This window comes from Myotis daubentonii, chromosome 7 (assembly GCF_963259705.1).
Source record: "Myotis daubentonii chromosome 7, mMyoDau2.1, whole genome shotgun sequence".
In the NCBI taxonomy this organism is placed as follows: domain Eukaryota; kingdom Metazoa; phylum Chordata; class Mammalia; order Chiroptera; family Vespertilionidae; genus Myotis; species Myotis daubentonii.
Window position 1 is genome coordinate 16,462,509 of NC_081846.1, and position 17,249 is coordinate 16,479,757.

Sequence of the window (17,249 nt, forward strand, 5' to 3'; positions counted from 1 at the left end):
ACCTTGTTCAATCTGAACAGAGGAGAAGATACTTTTTTTTTTTCTTTAAATGTGAAGTTGTTCTCTGAGATTTCTGTACTATCTTAACCTGCAACTGAATATAATGCGCTCAAACTTATGAGGTCAACTGTTAGCTGCTTGCTGAGAAGTGTTTGGAGTATTTAACTAGGTAGAACTGATTATGCAAAAGAAAAAAAATTCAAAGCACACCATTTTAATGTTTGCTTCTCAAAATATTTTAATTTGATGTTATCTGTCTCACACTTACTCCCTCTCCCCACTGATGGGTAATGAGTGTCTAATTTCTTTAAACTGTGTTTAAAACTGAGTCACTCTGCCAGAACTGAAGCTACATCTGTTGCCCATTCCATCCTTGCACTACCCAGATTTGCAGTTCCTGTCATCAATAGTGTTGTATATAAAAGCTGAGTCTCATTATGATTTAAAGGCCTGTCCTCTGGCAGCATGCCAAATAAGGCTAATTTGGAATCTGGGAAATGATAGACAAGAAAATTACAACTAGAAGAAATGCACATTGGGTTCTAATTCAAAGCATGAGGTTTTGGGTGTCGTGCTTGTATTTTGCAGTGTGTTGTTATTATTATTGTTGTTGAGGAAAATTTAAAACCTTCAGTTCTGTTACAAAAAAAATAGCACAAGGCAGGTGCAAAATTATGTATTTTGATTCATTTTCAGGGATAATGGCCTCAATATTTTTGATGTCTTTACTGATATAAATGTGAGCTAGTCTTCACTGAAAAGACTGCCTCTGTTCTCAGTAAACCTGGTTAAATTGACAATTACTGATGAAGTAGCCAAAAATATTAATAAAAAATTTACCATTTGTCTTTTTTTCCAATTTATCCCTGAGTTAAGTCTAAATTTTTACAGTTTAAGAATTTCAATTCATATCCCCAGGTGAAAATTTGGATATCTTGTGTTACTTCAAATTTAACATGCCCAAGATAAAATTCAACTGCCTCTTTTTCTCTTCAAATTGACTTTTCTGTGTCTATTAACATTTTCCAAATTTTTGCCAGAAATTTCAGAGTTATTTTATTTAACATCCACTTCTAAGAACCATGTTTATAGACCTTCACTTCCATTTCTTATATCCAGTACTCTTATAGGAAATAAAAGTCAATTCTTAGGAAATGCCCTAGGCATTACTCCTCTATATCCTCACCCTTCTGTTTCTACATAAATCTAACTCTAACCCACATTTCCTCTCTGTGCTACTGTACTTCTTGACTGGTTCTAATCTCTCTCCTATTCTGAGCTCTGTAATTTCCCCTGAATCCCTCCTTCATCAATCAAGAGTATGTAATACCTCCTTATTGCCTACCTCCTACATTCTTTTGTTTGTTTGTTTGTTTTAAATAAAGACAATTATTTAAGACCTTTATTAACAGGTGCTTGCAGTTTGTTAACTTTTTTGAAAAAATCAAGTTGTAAATAAATTTTTAGAAGTTCTTAAAAATTTCAATTTGACCAGATACTAAACCTAAATTCTTTTTAAGATTTTATTTACTTAGATGATTTAAATTCACAATAAAATTGAGAAGAAGGTACAGAGATTTCCCATATACCCTTGCCACCCCCACACCGTAACTTTCTCCATAATCAACATCCCCTTCTGATTGGTAAATTTGTTACAGTTGATAAATTTACACTGACATGTCATAATCACGTAATATTCATAGTTTATCTTAGGGTTTACTCTTGGTGTTGTACATTATATGAGTTTGACAGATGTTTAATGACATGTATTCATTATTGTAGTATCATACAGCGTATTTTCATGCCTTTAAAATCCTCTGTGCTCCATCTATTCATACATCTTCCACCTCTAACCCCTTGAAACATGGTGGGTAACTTTACTGTCTCAATAGTTTTGCCTTTTCCGCAATGTCCTTCAGTTGGACTCATACAGTATGTAGCCTCTTCAGATTTGCTTCTTCTGTCAAGTTTCCAAGTCCCTTCATAACTGTCCTCAGACTGCCTACCCCCAATGCACATTCTTATGAAGGCTTCTTTGCTTTTTTTTTGTCTCCCAATATCCAATGCCAGGTAGAGTGAATCATAGCGTTGTCTCTGGTGTGTCTTGAACCAATTCAGAATGTAACCTTTATTTTAAGGGACTCTACTGCCATGTAGAGAGGTTCTAATTACTAGGTAATCCCTAATCATAGATCCAGGCTCTGTGAGTGTTAATTTATTCATATGTAACATGTGATATATAACAAGTGGAAGAGATGAACCATTACACATGAAGCACCCAGCATGCATTATACACTAGATCAGGATTTCTTAAATTGAGTGTTATGAAGCATTTCTTGTGAATTGAATACATGTCCTGAGGTAGAAAAAGGTAGTCAGATAACTTGGGAAATACAGGGTCGAAGGGATGTTGTGTATTTACTTTAGGATGTGTTGGCACTTTAATTTGTCAATAAACATGACTCAACAGAGGTGAACAGATAGCATTTTCCTAACGTATTGACAGTGAAATGTTTTCTGTGTGGAACATCTACTACAACTCATTAGACTTAGTTTTGAGAGAACAATGTGAAAATGCTGCCTTAGTTGAGTACTGACTCCTTTCCTTCCCTCTTGCTCCCACAGCCACACTTTTCTGAAGGATGCCCACTTGAGCTCCCCAGTATCACCCCACCTCCACATTGTCTATGTCTCTTATTCATCCCATTCAAGGTCTTCTCTTTTGCCTGTATAGAAACCTAATTGAATGTACTAAATACTGCTAAATGTAAGAAAAATGTCTTACACATTTTTAACTCCTTAGACTCTAACAATATAGGGCTCATATACATATACTCTATGTTTATATATATCACATATTTCAACTAAAATAGTATATGATATTTTCCTCTTAATTATTAAATCAGAACTAATAAATAGCAAGCCTATTTAGAGAGTTTTAGTATGCCAACCCAGCTTCACTGAAATCTTACATGAAATTGTGAATAATCATTGGTTTGTATACAACATTATGTACAGACATTATCTACTTTGCAGGAAACTGTCTTTTTTTTTATCTGGTTGAAATACTTGAGCAAAGGTAGTGCAAGAATAACCTGCTTTTCTTGATACTATTGTCCAATATTTTATATAACAGATATATGTTTATGACTCTCACCATAACAGAAGAAGCCCTACTGTCAAATAGAATAATGTGTTATTGAGATACACATTTTGAAGTGTCTCTTAGAAATATCTTCTCATTTGGTGCCTAGGTATGATGCACAGTCACTCTTGTGCATTGTTCAACAGCGTGAGATCACACCAATTACCAAGATTATAACTGGTTTTCCTTGATATTCCTTGGGCTTTCCATGTATGTAGCATCTCTCAGAGCCACATACCAAAGTTTAAGCCATGTTTCCTCAATTATTAATTTCCTTAAGCAATAATATTTTTTATCTACAGGTCCCAGAGGTGTTGGGCAAAAATAATTACTCTATTTTATAGAGAATATTTTCTATATTATTATTTAAAAATGGATTAGTTGAGACAAAATAACCATCCCCTTTGTCCTGTACTAAGAAAGGAAGAAAAACAACATTTTTGTGTATGTGTGATGGAACACAACTGACCAGGGAACCTCTGCAGTGGGAGATATTTAAATGTTTTCCAAGATTGCAACAAAATGGTTTTGCCTTCTTATTTGAATGCATATAATTTCTTTTTTAAAATATATTTTATTGATTTTTTACAGAGAGGAAGGGAGAAGGGTAGAGAGTTAGAAACATCTATGAGAGAGAAACATCGATCAGCTGCCTCCTGCACGCCCCCTACTGGGGATGTGCCTGCAACCAAGGTACATGCCCTTGTACCTTGAACCTGGGACCCTTCAGTCTGCAGGCCGATGCTCTATCCACTGAGCCAAACCAGTTAGGACAATGCATATAATTTCTTATGAATCTCAGAAAATGGGAAGCAAGTTGTTAGATTATCAAGGCATCAACTCAAACCATTAATAGGAGATATGGTGGTTGTCACTTGTTAACTAATTTTAGATAGATTTACATTTTGTTTTATTTGGACCATTTTACAATGCTATATAAGTATGCAAGAACTTATAAGAAATAAATTATCTGTGAATTGATCATGTCTTGAAGGTATGAACCATGTCTTTATTGGAATTTAAAATAGTTCTTAACCAATTTTATCAGGGCCTTACTAAGTGTGTCGCCATTTAGATGATAAAGACTTAGAGATCAATTTTGTGTTACTAAGGCATTGTCTAATTCAATATATTTATTGCCTTGCATATAGGTATTGTTGACAGGGTATCCTGTTTTTCATGTGTTCTTTCTTTAGACAGGTAAGACCAAACAAGCTAGGAACTTTATCATGTAGAGAATTGAAAAACAAATATCTAATAGCAGTATTTGAAATCTGGAGCCATTTTACATTTCATAGTGTTCTCAGTGTTTTAATGGTTAGAGATATGCCCAGGATGAAGATGGAGCCTTTGGGTGTTATGTTAGGATCACCCCTTTAAATCATAGCAATTTGTTTTAAACCTTTTCATGGAATAATGCATGGGATGTCAAACTGAGATTTCTGATATCTATTATTATTAAGGTGTCCTTAAGAAAGAAAAAAAACGCTTTTCCTTTAAATTTAACCATTTAGGGTAAATATATATATAATCAGTTTCTCCCAGCTGATGGATGGTAGGGTAATGACAGCTCTCCTCCTGAGGGAACTCACGTGGCATCGTCCTGCCTCACTTGGGCAGGTCTTATTTTGTGTCCCAAGTAGCACCAGCAGCACCCTGTGATGTAACACTTTCTTAGTCACAGAGGCCTAATGTTGTGCAGTGATCATAGATTCTCTGTGACCTCATGTTTGGGTGTCTCTATTTATCTGGGTTCAGGAAGGAGGGCATCTGGGTAGGGAGTGCTTTCTGCACTTGACTGAGGAAATCTATTCAGATGGCCCTGGCCCTGTGACCTCTTGTTTCCATCGCCAGATTTAATAGGCTCTTAACAGGGCCCGATGATCTTACAATCTATAAGCCATTAGCTGAAGTTATACCAATCCTATGAGAATCAATGCCAGCATATGTGGGATTTCAGTTTTATTGCTCACCAGTCAATAATGAATATTATCCCTCAGTATAACAAGAGTGCAAAGGCTTCTAACTTCTCTGACCTTTTTTAGATTATTTCAAAGTATTACTCTCTTCTTGGAAATCCCCAACAATAGCAAAGGCAACTAAACTATTTTTAAGACCTAATGTTGTTGATTTGTCTAAAATGAGTTTTATTTCTGATTTCTTTGTTGTTTGCATTAATTTTTTCCACCCTTGGGGAGGGTATTTACTAAACTATCTTCATCTTTCAGAAAACAGTACATTTCTAACATTATGTCTATGATTTCTATTTATTTTTTGGCCTACATTAATTTTCCCTTCTTTTGTAGGTGAAAAGGTGGTCTCTTCCCACTGAGTTTCTAAAAAATAGTAATGAATTTGGGGCTATTTCCTTGGGTTTTCTATATATTACCTCACTTCTGATACAACAAAAACTACCTTGCATTATTTTTAGAAATGGATCAAAGACCACAATAGTGCCTAAAACTGCATGTTCACTCTCTGATTTCCCAGACCTATAGGACTGTGCATTTACTTCTGATTAGTAGGCTATTGGTTGAAGGGACAGTTTGCTCTCGTTCCCTGTCCTTGAAAACAAATGGTTTCTGGAGTCATTCCATCGTGGAACATAGTTACCTTGAAAGTGGCCTAGGTCTATAAACATCTTTCCATTGCCAGGCTGGTGTGGCTCGCTGGTTGAGCATCGACTTATGAACCAGGAGGTCAGTGTTTGATTCCCAGTCAAGGCACATGCCCGGGTTGCAGGCTCGATCCCCAGTAGGGGGCGTGCAGGAGGCAGCCAATCAATGATTCTTTCTCATCATTGATGTTTCTATCTGTCTCTCCCTCTCACTTCCTCTCTGAAATCAATAAAAATATTTTTTAAAAATCTTTTCGTGTATGAGAAATAAACACTTTAAGTTTTAGGCCCCTAATGGTGTGGGGTTGTTTGTTACGAAATGAAAACTTAGCCTGTCCCTGACTCCCTAAGAGCTCTTAGTAATTGATAAAGACTGTTTGCAACATTATTTAATTTGCTGTCTGAGATGTTGAGATTCAGGGGAGGCCTGTCTTGTCTCAGGTCAAACTCCTAGTAAATAACAGTGACAGATGTCACATGTAAATTATGTGTGGCTCACTATATTATAATCATTGCTTTTATATTGCTGATAGCTCACTATATTATAACCATTACCTTTTTCTTAAAATGAAATCCCCTTTGTCCACCTACAACATCGGAATCTAAAACTTGACCTTGAAATATCATCTAGTCTAATTCTTTCTTCTTAGACAGGGTGGTATCTGAGTCACTCTAATCCCTAAAGTGTCTCCTCTGTATATAAATATATCTTTTAGTATTCAGAATTGTAAATGTGTACAAACAAAATCCTCTTATTCAGAAGATATTACTGCAGGGAATTACACTTTGTCTTAAGGACATGAAAGCATCTGAAATTATTATGAGAATCACAACATATTTTAAAAGTGAATGGTTTGTGTGGAGGGAGTGACATTGAGAAATCTATTAAAGCAAAATCTTCCAGATACTTTCTCATTGTTTTTGCTGCTGTTTTATTTATTTATTTTCAAATTTTATTGCCTGCAGTAAAAAATTCCTGCCTCATAATGAGCACTGCTATAATCAAGGCCCTCAGTATTCTATACAGCATTTGTTGAATGAAATGGGGGTATAAGTGAAAGTTAATATAGGGTTGAAAGTCTTTGCCTTTTAAACTGGCTGCATTGTTCTTATGTCTGTAGTGTTTACCCTATTGTGTTTTTGTTTAAACATGCTTGATTTCTGAACGGAATTTTTATTCTTGCTGTTATAACACTCCCAGTAACTGTTTATATTATTCTGACCTGCTTACTAAAATAGCGAGTTGGGGAGACACTTGAAAACCACTAGGAAGCAGAATCTAAAATATTAAGTAGATTACTCAGATTATGGTTACATTTCAATTTAAGTACTCTGCTATTTCTTCAAATTAGCGTCAAAACACTATGTCTCACTAGAAAAAAAGTAGGAGAAGAAACATGTTATGGAAGAGATTAATTATTTTGCATAGCTAAGAGAAATCAAAGACCAATCTAGTTAGGTAGATCATGAATATATTATCTCTTTAATAAAATATAATTTAAAACATACATGTTTGGGTAGAATAAAAGCTGATGGAAAATCCTAGTTGTTGAAATAGCTACAACCAAGGACTTATTCTTACTAAAATCACACAGAACATGATAGGAATTTTGGAATCATAAATGTTAAAAAAATCCCATTTATATCATAAGTACATAATCATAGAGAATGAACAAAGGTAATAAGCTTCTGAGTTCTTATTTCAAGAAGAATATGCTAGAAGAGATAGCTCTGTGGTGCATTCATGATTTTATGCTATAAAAAACTAAAGATATTTTTTGACACTTTGAAAGTGTTTACATATAAATCTCTCATGAATATCTTCTGCGTGGGGCTCCCAATGAAAAATAATTTTCAAAAATCCTCCAATGGCCAACATACACGTGTGCACACCCATATAAATTTCCACACCACCTTGATTGTATTTATTTTTGGCTCTTACACCTTTCGGCTTATATCTGTGTATCTAAATCCTCATCTCCAAGAGACAAAACAGCAACTTGCCATTGGAATGATCTTTTGTGCATAAAAATTACCTGCTGCCTATGCAGCGGGATTAAGGAGTTGCTTGGCTAAGCAATAAAGCGTTTCTGGAGTCAGTAACCATATGGACCCAGAGTGGTCCTGGCAAGGTTTGTGTGTCATGCTCAGACTGGTTGTTCACAGTGGGTGTGACGTGCCATCCTCAGGTTTTGTTACCTGGGATGATGCCAGCCATAGCCTTTCACTGCTTGTGTACTTACTAACTCCTTTTCTTTGAATCTTCCTTCTCAAGAGAAAGATGCCATGCCACGGAATTAGGTCACAGAATCTCTTTAAGCTCTTTGTTATTCAGTGATTCCAGTCTAACACCTAAATCAGTATGGGTTACACTTCCAATATCCTGATTTGAAATATCAGTGAAAAACATGCACTATGGATATTTTGTCATTGATTTTTTTTACCCTGTTCAGTTATAAGATTATTTGTATTCTCAGCATCTCTCTATAAATATCCTCGACTGCCACAGTATTAAAGGGTCCCACCTAGCCCAATGAAACATACCACATTGTCTAAATTTATACCTGACCTTGGAAATATAAAAGCCTTTCCTTTAGAAGACTTGTTTAGGCAATGAAATCTATGGCACTGGTAAAAATGTGTAAAATGAAAAAGAACATATTACCACTGAATATTGTTATTAATGTATAATTTTGAAAAGAAAAAAACAACAACACAATCTCAGAGTTTAAACTATTCATTAAGTTAGACCCATGTAATCCAGAAAGTAAATCACTTGGTGAAAACAAGTTTGTTTTCAGATCTATTATTGATATCAGACAAAATGGAGGCGGGGTGGGGGGTCCTCTTCCCCGCTGGGTGTTGCTGGGGGTGGACTTCTTATGATATCCTGAGAAAAAGAATTTTCTGAGACTCACACAGGAAAGTGATTTTTATTTGCGTGGAATTAAATCCCTGTTTCTCAAGTCCCATTTCCTTTAGTCAAGTCATAGAAGTGTAGCTGGGATTTCAGTGGAGCTAAAATCAAAACCAGTGTCCAGAGTTTCCTTTCCATGTATGAGACAGGTCCAGTTCAGCATCAGACTAGTTGCAGTCATTAGTCCATTGTGAGTAGGGGGCTGAGTGGCCATGGGCCTCACAGGAAAATTCCAGAAAGCCAAGCTTAAGCCATGAGCCAGGAAAGCAAACTTCTTTGATAAGTGGATTATAGGTATCTGAAATTTCCACAGCCATGCCCATTCTGGTTAATGACCTCTATTCCCAGGCATGACTGACAGCAACCACTTTCCCTATGTCATTTCAACTTGACTGGGCAGTTCCCTTCTCCATTGTTTTGCAGGGAACATGCATATAATGTCTGGCCTTCCCTTTGTTTCTTTCCTACCTATAATAATAAAAGTGCAATATGCTAATTAGACCAGACGTCCTTCCAGATGGCCTTCCAGTCGAAGCCACGGGGGCCTAGGCAGCTGCCGCAGTGGCGGGGGCCGAGCCCCTTGCATGAATTTTGTGCACCGGGCCTCTAGTCTATAATAATAAAAGTGTAATATGCTAATTAGACTGACAACCTTCTGTACGTCGTCCAGGACAACCTTCTAGACAAAGGCAGGGCTGTGAGGGAAGCCCAGGTCCCGGGTGCCAGAGGGAAGCCTGTGCTGGCTGCTGGGGGGAGGAAGGCCTACTCTTGCACAAATTTCGTGCGTCAGGTCTCTAGTTATAAATAATTATCTAATTACAATGGTTTAATTATCATAACCTCCATCAAGGAAGAAGAGCAGACCAAGTAAAAATATGTAGGGCAGAGTGCTAATGAGTTAGTTTAATGCCACCATCTAAATGTTCTGAAGTAGTCCCTTGGAACCTTAGAATTTTAAAGCTTTTATCACAGTGAAACATTTCATACATATAAATGAACATATAGGACATATATAACTAGTAAAAAACTACTAAAATTAACTGCTATGTATCACTACCTAGCTTACAGAGTAGAATGATTTTACTTGTTCCTTCCTGATTTCAGCAATCTCACCTCCTCCCAAGCATTGCATACTTCATATCTTTGTCCTCAATATTATTTTCATTAACATAAGAGATTTTCCACACTATAGATCCTTAACAATGTGTCATTTATTTTTCATTCTTTGAGCTTTCTATATGAATGAAATTATATTCTGTGTATACTTTAATTTGATTTTCTTATTTATTATTATATTTCTGATATTCACTCATGTTGATCTTAGAGCAATAGTTGTGTTATTTTTATTGCATATGAATTTTGTTTATGTATAAATTCCTTTTTATGATTTAATTTTTTGTTAATAATGTTTGGATGAATATAACCTTCTTTTCTATAATAAGAAAAAATAGATCCATGAATGTGTACATGGCTTGCTCTTTACAATTTACCTTGGTATGTTAACAAAAGTCCTAGAGTATGGGCAGCCTGAGTTTGTCTGATGATGCCAAGTTGACTAATTGATGGTTCCAATTTATATTTTGTGGTCATGTGTGAGAAGTGTTATTGCTCCACTTCTCTGCAATGTTTGAAATTCTCAAACATTTTTATTTCTGTCTGTCTTGTGTAGGTGAAATTTCTCATGGTTCTAGTTTGTATTTATTTTATTAGTTTTGAGCATCTTGTTATGTTTATTAGACATTTGAGTTTATTCCATAAAATATTTACTAATATTTTTGCCCATTTTCTATCAGCTACTAATCTTTCTTATTGTTGTGGTTGATGCAAAAGCTTTTTTGGTTACACATGCTATAGATATTTTCTCTCAGTCTGTGAATTATCTTTTTATCCTATTTGTGGTGTATTTTAGTAAAGTAGTGTTTTGTTTGTTTGTGTTGTGCTTTTTATATTTTGCTTCAGAAATCATTTCCTCCTATATTCTTCTAAAGGTCTATCTAAAGTGTTAAGTTTTTGTTTTTCACACTTAAGTCTTTAATAGACCTGAAATATATTGGTGGAATGTTATATATATTCAGCTCTCTTCACATGCACAGTTGTCCAGTTCTGCACAAATAGGACACTGTTTTAATTATTGCTGCTGTATAAATAAATTTGTTAGCTATTTTCACCAGCCCCTCCACAATGCTTCTCTTCTTCAAAGAGCTTTGTGTCTGCTTGGCCCTTTGATGTTTCATAAAATATTTATAAGCAGCTTGTCAAAGTCCACAAAACTTCTATTGGAATTTTGATTGGAATTACAATGAATCTATAGATAAATCTGCAGAGTAACGACTTCTGAGTTTTTCTATCCAGGAATGAATTTGTCTCTTCATTTATTTATGTTTTCTCTAAAGCTTTCAATAGACCATTATAATTTATATCAATAAAGATCTTTCACATCGTTTGTAGAAATGTTTCTAAGTAACTCATAGTTTGGAGGTTGTTGTGAATAGAATCTCAAAGTATTATTTATTAATTTAACTTTTCACTGTACTATCTAGGAGCTCTATTTCTATATTGCATAGAAACAGTGATACTTCAGGGATAGAAATTTGGTATAGACTGAATATTTATGTCCCCCCGGCCCCATATTCGTATGCAGAAATCTTCATGCTTAATGTGATAGTATTAGGAGGTGGACCAGGGTTGGGCAAACTTTTTGACTCGAGGGCCACAATGGGTTCTTAAACTAGACTGGAGGGCCGGAACAAAAGCATGGATGGAGTGTTTGTGTGAACTAATATAAATTCAAAGTAAACATCATTACATAAAAGGGTACGGTCTTTTATTTCAATAGTTTTATTCATTTCAAACAGGCCATAGTTTGCCCAAAGCTGGATTAGACCATGAGGGCAGGGCTCACATGAATAAGATTAATGCCTCTATCTAAGAGGCTTGAGAGAGCTCCCTCACCCCTTCCACCGTATGAGGACACAACAAGAAGCCCAAGACCTGGAAGAGGGCTGTCACCTGAACATGCCAACACCCTGATTTTAGACTTTCAACTCCCAAACTTTGAGAAATAAATTTCTTTTGTTTTATAAGGCACCCAGCCTGTGGTATTTTGTTATAGCAGCCTGAATGGGTAAGCCAGTCTGGTTAGATATAATCTCATTATTGATCTGATAAGGAAGGAAGTCCTCGAAAATAAATGCAAATGATAGTCATCTCAACAAATCCAGCTAAAGCAAAAGAACCCCTGGAAAATGTTTTTCATTGGCTTTCAATTCTATCTAAAATTTCAGCATTTAGAGATTCTTTGGGGTTTAATTAAGATTAAATTGTATTATATATATATATGGAGAAGTAGCCGGTTTGGCTCAGTGGATAGAGCATCAGCCTGTGGGCCGAAGGATCCTGGGTTCAATTCTGGTCAAGGGCATGTACCGAAGTTATAGGCTCCTCCCTAGCCCAGCCCTGGTCGGGGTCGTGCAGGAGGCAAGTAGTCGATTTGTTTCTCTCTGTCTTTTCCTCTCTCTTCCACTCTCTCTAAAAATCAATAGAAAAATATCCTTGGGTGAGGATTAAAAAATATGGAGAATATAACTATTGAAGCACCTTAGTGATTTCTTATCTTAGCAAAGTTTAATTTATATCAGATAATAAAAAAGTTAATTTTGAGTAAGAAAAAAAAATGAGCAAATAAAAAAATGTTCTATCCTGAGTCATCCAGAGGAAACAAATCCAGGTACCAGTTTTTTTCTCCTTACGCTCCAGATGACTCCGGATGGAGAATGTTGTGTTCTATAGGTCTGGCATGTGCAACTGATAGATCTTTGCAAGAACTACATTTTCCAAGCTGCCAAGCCATGTACTCTGTATAATTTGTCTTTTAAGGGGGCTTTCCTTGAGCAATGGAAACAGATGTCTGTCTGAACTTTGCTTTGAAGAATGTGTAAACAGAACCTCTTGAATTATCAGAGAAAGTACAAGGTAAAGTAATATACACATTTGAATATAGGAGCTGGTGCCAGCTTTGTATATATATTTCTCTCTGGAGTTCTTCTAAACATGATGCCCCTTCTCTATTAGCATACTATTTTATAGTTTATAATAATAAAATTTACTAGTATTTTATTGAATTTAATGTAATATTTGTGTGTGTGTGTGTGTGTGTGTGTGTGTAATACATAAATACATTTAAATTGAGTTTTGCATATATTTTTAACACCATAAGTTTTATATGAATACTAGGGGCCCAGTGCAGGAATTTGTGCATCTTGAAAGGAACTGTGGGCTACGAGGCTGCGGTGGGCACAGGGGCGGGTTTTGGCTCATCTTCCGCATCCCCACCTGGTCCCTCTCGTGGTGGCCCCCAGTCCTCTATCTGTTGGCAGCCCCATTCCCGCCTCTGCTCCCAGGTGCTGATGGTGCCAGCCCTGCTCTTACAGGAACAAATAATTTTCATTAACCAGCAGAGGCTTGCCCCAGTGACAGTGACTGGCACCCTGCCTTGATCTGGTGCTCCGCTCACCTGCTCCGCCATCTTGCCACAACTGATGCCTGCCATGTTCTGTGTATGCCCGCTAGTGGTCAGCGCATGTCATAGTGACCAGATGTTCGGTTGTTCCGCTGTTCAGTCTATTTGCATATTAGGGTTTTATATATATAGATGAGCATTAGTGGTAGTAAGCTATCATAGTTAAAGATCTTGCAGCTCATAGCTTCTTTTATTGGGTGAAATATATGAGTAAAGATAAGGTAGTAAATGGATTGAGGTTAAGATGAGTGGCAGTTAGGGCACCAGAAGCTCCCATATTTTAGTTCTACGCTAGGATTTATTAACAATAAAATTACAGGCAGGTTTGCAAATTGTTTTCTCTAATACCCAATCCTATTTTTCCTTGATGAGGCAGAAGACTATTTTAATCAGAAAAAAAAAAAATGGTTGCCTAGAAAATATCAAGTAGAAGTAATGGATGCCCATTTTACTGATCATCATTATTTAACAACACTTGTTCTAACATATAAAAGGTATGATTTTATAGTGCAATGAGCCTAAACAATAAACTTCTCAGTTGACTTCTGAGACAACAGCAGCCCGAGTCCTCAGGGCTCCATGTCACCCCAGGCATATTTGTGAACATGGAAATAATTTCAACCTTTTTGCCAGGGCTTCAAATAGAAAAATGCAAAAAGAAGCCAGGTCACCTCAAAAATGAACCACAGGCTGCCAGGGGTTTATACCTTCCTTCTGTCCCAATGACTTTTGAAGAAGAGAAGAGGATAGAGTGAGGAAAAGTGGATTATTTCCTAATACCAACTTTCTTGGGCAATAAAGATAATAAATTGCATCACAGACCTTTACAAATGAATAAAAATATGTTTTAGAAGGAGCTCTACCACAGAATAACTGTGTGTTATGACCAGTTCATTTCACAACTCATGTTCTCATCATGGATCATATTAATAGACCAGGGTTCTCCATGAATCTCAGGTGCATAAAACATCAGTAGAGAGAAAGCACATCACCATTGCTGACCTCAGGACCTAATAGAAAATCTAGGTTTGCTGAACTCTATACCATCTATTTTTTAATCCCTTTGGCAATATGCAATACTTTAAAATGTGATGTTAAATAACAAGAAAAAATTAAGTAATATTATGGTATTATTGGAGTAGTTTGCACCCTGCCAGACACATGTGCATCATTTATGTGCACATCACTAATTTGACCTACTGCAAGGTAGATATTGCATTTATTTTATACACCAAAGGGTTTTGCTCTTCCCAGATTGTAACCTGATGTTATGAAGATTGCCAGGACTGAGATACAAGCCTGAGTCTTCCAGAGCCTAAAGCTCAGGGTCCAGAGTGAGGAATTCCATTCCTGTTTTCCTGAATGTTTGCTGAAGTAAACAAACAAACAAACAAAAAAACAGGATCTATTCATGCTGCTAGGTTCTTTGAAAGAAACTGTGAACAATTTCACCACCAAACATTTTCCTGTCTGCTGATGAATGGGTTTCTAATAGTTATTGTTGCAGATGAGCAGAGTTCCATGATTCTAGAAAATTCCATAAAGCCGAGTTGTATTGTGTTACACTTAGCATCAAACATATCCAGTGACTCAGAAAGAGATGAAGAGTGTGCTGAAGTTGTAACATGGCTGTTTCTAAGCTCACATGGGATAGGACTCCCTGATCATCCTTCAATACAATATCCTATTTCCTGAATGGAGATAATGCCTTTGGCAAGTGAAATTCATACCGGAACAGGCTCTGGTGGATCATATTTGCTACTGGAGGGAATTTTCATAATGATTGTGGTATTAGCTATGGCCAATGAGGCTGTACGTTTAATAATGGTTCTAAAAATTTTGAATTGCTCTATTAGACTTTTCTCTCTCCCTCCCTTCTTTCTATGCATTTCTATTATTCATCAACTACCTATTGACTGCCAATTATGTAGCAGTCACTATTGTAGATGCCAGAGGTAGAAATATCATTGAACAAGACAGATAAAGTTAGTGCCTTCAAGGCACTTCCAATTCATATGAGACAAAAAAGGACACTAACAAATAAATGCATATTTTTTTTTTTGGTTAGGTGATAAATGCTATAAAGAATAAAGCAGCGAAAGGTATAGGCAGTGGTGGAGAGAATGGTATTTTATATTTGTGGGCAGGGACATTCCTTCTGGTAAGGAGATGTATGAGCAGAGATCAGGATGGAATTGGGGAGAAACCGCAAAGGTATCTGGGACATGAACACTCGAAGAAGAGGGAACCGCAGGGCAAATGCCATATGAGTTGCTTTGTGAATTTGTTTTTGAAATGTGGCTGAGAATGAGAGGAAAACTAGGAAATACGATTTAGAGAGGCAGCTGAGGGCCACGTAGTCTCTAGAAAGTTGTGGCTTTTCCCTGTTTGACATGGGAAGGAATCAGTATGTTTGGAGATGCTCCTGAGATGATCCATTAAAAAGATGACTGACTGACGTGTGGGGACTAGAACATCTAGAGCCAGGAGGCGAGCCAGGAGGCAAACCAGAGGGACCAGACTGGTGGGTGAATTCAAACTTTCCACTACTTTGGGAGGTATTTCTGAACTACTAAGTGGGAGAGCAAGTGTTCAGCCTTCAAGTGCCTGCTGCCACCTCTGAGAGAAACAAATTTCAAAATGCTAGCACCTTGACCTTCCCTTCGTGAAGATCTGCTTTTAAGTACAAGGGATCAGATACTAAGATCTGAGCATTTTCAGAGCTAGTGTTCAAACACCTCAGCATATGCTTCAGCACGAGCATCCAGCAATCTCCGCATCTTGGCCCCCACTGTTCTTCTTTGAAGTTTCATATTTTGTGTGCTGTGGGCACAGGGGGTTAGAGTGTAAAACCACACCGTCCACAGGAGAGCCCATCCAGAATGACACATGAGAGCTTCCAGTTGTAAGTCCAAGTGAAAGACTAGAAAATGCTCTGTTTGATCATCTGAAGCAACTATCTATTTTTTAAAACCACGAAGTCAGCTAATTCCTCAGATTTTCTATAAGTTATTTCACTCAGTGTCTCTCTGGGCTACCAAAGTTCTGATAGTAAAGTGATGCTCAATTTACCCCAATGTCAACAAAATATTCCTCTTTAGAATAATGTGGAGAATGATTTCCTTCTGAGCACAATCATAGAAATAATTTTAAAATAGAGCTATTTTGAAACTACAAGTTATACCATGACTTTAATTTCTAAAATATATTTATGAAGTGCCAATTTATAGAACTAAGATCTTTATAGTGTCAGAAAAAACAACAACACACCTACATATATCAAAGGAGATGCTGTGTAACTTTAATCTTTACTCTGTGTAATAGGTTTTTTTTCCTAAAGGAGATTTATAATTTATAATTTATAATTTTCCTGGTCATTAAAAATAACAGTGAGGATTTAAGTTCTCTAAGTATATTCTAACATAAGAGAGATATTTGCAAAGAAGGACAAAATGTTTGCAGCCACTGATTATATATATACTAGAGGCCCGATGCACAAAATTCATGCAAGAGTAAGCCTTCCTTCCCCTGGCTGCCAGCACTGGCTTCCCTCTGGCCTCTTGCCAGCACCCAGGACCCGGGCTTCGCTCCGGCTGCCAGCAGGCACACGGGACCCAGGCTGGCTTGCTGGCTTTCCTCTGGCCCCAGCTTCATCCAAAAGAACATCTGGAATGACGTCCAATCTAATTAGCGTGTTACCCTTTTAATATATATATATTTAATATATATATACTAGAGGCCTGGTGCACAAAAATTTTTGCACTCAGGAGGGTCCCTCAGCCCAGCCTGTGCCCTCTCACAGTCTGGGACCCTTTGGGGGATGACCACCTCTGGCTTAGGCCTGCTCCCTGGGGGATTGGGCCTAAGCTGGAAATCAGACATCTCTCTGGCAGCCCGGGAGCCCTCAGGGGATGTCAACTTGCCAGCGGGGAGCAGGCCTAAGCTGCAGTTGGACATCCTTAGCACTGCTGAGGAGGCGGGAGAGGTGGGCAGCCATCAGCTTGGCTTGTGGCTGAGCAGAGCTTTCCCTGTGGGAGCACACTGACCACCA